Below are 3,775 nucleotides of genomic sequence, written 5' to 3'. Positions count from 1 at the left end.
ATGAATGAGAATGGCTACTCCTCTGCTATGTGAATTGAAGGATGAATAAAACACCTGGCCTATCCAGCTTCTCCTCAATTTTATGTGTTCCAAATCTGTCAAATGTGTTTCTTGTAGAAGGGCGATTTGTGCATTCTCTCTCTTTAATAAAGAAATAATCTTCTGCCTTTTTACAACATGGCCGACCCCCTTGACATTTAAAGAAATAATATTAATGTCACTTATGGTTGTTATATGAAAATAAGATACGCCAATAATGCAGAGGCCAAATAAGGTTTGGGGTCCTGAGCAATGAAAAAATACATATATATTCGGCAGGGTATAACGGTGGCGAGGAGGTAGTCTTACATTTCAGAGCACTGCGAACAAAAAATCTGCCTCTGAACGATGGGCATTGAACACAGAAATAAGCCTCAACAGGCCTAAGAAAAAACAAAAAACACAGCCATAAAAACCAGGTTTGTGTAACAGTTACAAGTGGTTGTATGACGCTGAAAGCGCAGGTAACACTGAAGAAGAGCAACAGCCTCAATCTCTTCAAGAAACTCCCGCCCCCACGACCCAGATAGATTCACATCCCTTTAGAGCCCAAAATAATAATAAAAGCTCCTCAGGGGTTATGATGCTCTAGCTACAGCTCCAAATTACAGACATCCCTTTTTTTATCGGACTAAGCTTAATTCAACTTTTAACCTTTTGAGTTAACATCACAGCCGTTACAGCCCTGACTTATCATATAAGTGCAGTATGGCTATATTAGCTAAAAAAAAAAATTTTTCAAGCTTAATGTGCACAGCTTAATTTAGACTTTAATACAGCAGTTCAAACTAAAATTACAGAGTGACACCTCATCACAAAATATACTATTTACCCAGCGGTAATCGTTGCACAGTTCACGGCAGTCCAACCGCAAATGCCTGCGCAGCTCGGTGGGACTGGAAAGCATGTTTCTCTCCGTTGTACGTGAAGGTTAGGACGGCGGGGAACCGCATGGAGAAGCGGATGTCCAGTCCGATCAGACGTTCACACACCTTGTTGAAGCTGCGCCGCTTCTCCTTCACTGCAGCTGAGAAATCCTGCTGAATGTACAGCTTCTGTCCCTCATATGTCAGCTGTCGTCTATCCCTCAGTGCAGCGATGATCCGCTGTTTCTCCCCGGAGTTGTGCAGCTTGATGATGACGGGTCTGGGGCGGTCGCCGCGAGCGGGTCCTAGCCCTCTGTGCGCCCGGTCGATCTTATGCTCTCAGTAAACTTCCTGAGCAGCTGATGAGGCAGTTAGCCACCATCACCCGAGGCCGCCACCTTGCACTACTCCAGACATTCGGGTCGCTCGTTGTTCTTTTGACATTTACTTGGTATTTTCGGCCGGAAACGAAGCACTTTCCTTGTTAGACAATCGTTAGAAACCTTAGAGCGGTCAGCGAGATATAAAAATGCCAGTCTGTGGAGGGTAAAATTAAAATTACGGTCGATGGGAGCGGGAGCTCAGCGCCAGTCCGACCTCTCAGCTCAGTGACGTCATACCAACCCTCGTATTTAGACATTTTAATGCACAAATGTTATATTAAAGTTGGGTTCAGTTCATTCTTCATAAACAAACAATAATCAACTATGTTTCTCTAGAATGACTGACCTAACCTTTAAGGACAACTACCTGAGCAAGGGTCAGAGCTATTCTAAACATTGTGTGAACTTGGCATTGAAGGCCATAATCAAGTTTAACTGCATGGTGCATGCAATTACCTATAAAATGCAGTTTGAAATACTTTACATGATTAGAAATCATTTAAATTTGTGTATAACAGCTGGTCAGTCAGATGTCGTAAGTTCACCTAATGATAGAAAGGGCCACTCAAGGCAAAATGTTGGGAATCACTGGTTTATTTATTTCTCTTCCTGGTTTAGAACGTCTGTTGTTATTGTTTAACAGGTGACTAAAATCAGGGTTTATCCACAACATGGTATTGTATTTGTTCCAATATGTTGAGTAAATGCACTGAAAAGCTCAAAATCTTCAAATAAATAAATGGCAGCTGATGTGGACTGATGTGCAGATATAATGTCTGTGAGACTGTCTGTGTCTCCCTCTGTTGTCCATTGTCAGTATTACAACTAAAATGCAACCTGCTGCTTTTCTTAAACAATATACAGTAGACACACACACTGGGACTGTAAATGTGCTTAAACACACACACATTTGTTGTTGTAGGCCTCAAATCTGCATAATTTCAGCTAAATTAATGTGATGTCTAAATTTTTTACTTTTATTTAGCTTTTAGTAAAGTAATTTTGGATAGGACTGTCCTTCTTTTCCTTCTTTGATAAAATGTGACAAAAGGTGACATAAAAGATACCTTAAACAGCGTGAAGAAAACTGAATATTCATACTTCAAGAAATGAATACGTAAATACAAGTACTACCCTGGCCAACAGCAACAGAAAAGGAGTTGGCTAGAATGTCCATCTTAATTGTTTATGCATTAATTTATTTATTATCCTCCTTCCTATTCAGGAGGAGGCCCATACACAGAGGAATGACTAATAGGCATAAATTTGTCCAAGAATTGTTTTGTTCTTCTGGAATGAATGAAGACATCTCCACCATGACCTTCATACCAGTAAAGCCCAGCTTGCTAGTGACTGGACAGAGGCCCACCAAACTGTTGCCTGGGACAGCCAGTGGCCAGTGAAAACATACGATAATAAAGAAAAAGAACAGTAAACAGTAACACTGTAATGTGCAAATGCATGAACACCAAAACGGCAATGGAACTTATACAGTGTAAAATAAAATTAATTCAATTCACAATGAAAATGAACAAAAAAGTATCATATATAGTGCATATGTAAGGCATTTGGATTAATTCATCATCGGAAAAAAGGGAGACAGAGTTGGGGCAGTTGTGAAGCGTTTTCCATTCAATTATGTTCTGTTCCCTGTGTTCCCTTATCATGTTCTCCTTTTCCCTGGTGTTACCCTTTCATTATTGTACTGTATGTATTTTTCTTGAGGTCAAACCCAACACTATGATTGGATGATTTTTTTGCCGGCCTTGGAAAAACAAATTGCCTCCTGGAGTTTCTCTCTATTTTCCCTGGATTTTTTCCCCATTGTACACAATTTCATTCAATAAAGGTTATTAAAAAGGGAAAATATAACTCTCGGGCTTACAAGTTTGCTTTGGGTTCATTACTTGAAAACAACTAAATACAATGATTTAGGCAGCTGCAAGTCATAGAAGCAAAGCAAACTAATTTTCAAAGCTTTCGGTGTGAACTATGGGGGTATACATAAAATCAGTTAAGCTTATACATAGCTTCCATTGAAGAAGTATGTTGGAAGACACATTGGATTTCTCGGAAAAGGGTTAAGATTATATAATTAACTTGTACATAATCCACTACTATATATATAATAACAATGTCCATATTTAAGCCACACCTGTAAAAGCATGGATGTAGGGATGTCGCAGACAGCCCGGCCACTTTAGACAGTCTTTGTCTCACTGTTTATCTGTTTATATTCAGTAGTACAATGGTTTTCAAGTCATGTAGGAAAAGAGACTTGAGATAAAATGGCAAATAGAGCAACTGTTGGCGATAATGATTCAAGTTGCATGTATATATATACAAAAAAGCTATGTCAGAAGAGTTCCTCCTAGGATCCATGTCTTTCCTCTCATTACAGTCAGCGTGAGGCCAGTGGTGAAGAAAGCCGAATCAGTTAGCCACAATAAATGTCTAAAGGTGGATTCCTTTGCAGAGGAGCTTTCC

Source organism: Morone saxatilis, unplaced genomic scaffold, assembly GCF_004916995.1.
Source record: "Morone saxatilis isolate NCDOM2014 unplaced genomic scaffold, NCSU_SB_2.0 Contig17, whole genome shotgun sequence".
Classification (NCBI taxonomy): domain Eukaryota; kingdom Metazoa; phylum Chordata; class Actinopteri; family Moronidae; genus Morone; species Morone saxatilis.
The sequence above is the reverse complement of the archived record's forward strand: the minus strand, read 5'-3'. Positions refer to the sequence as shown.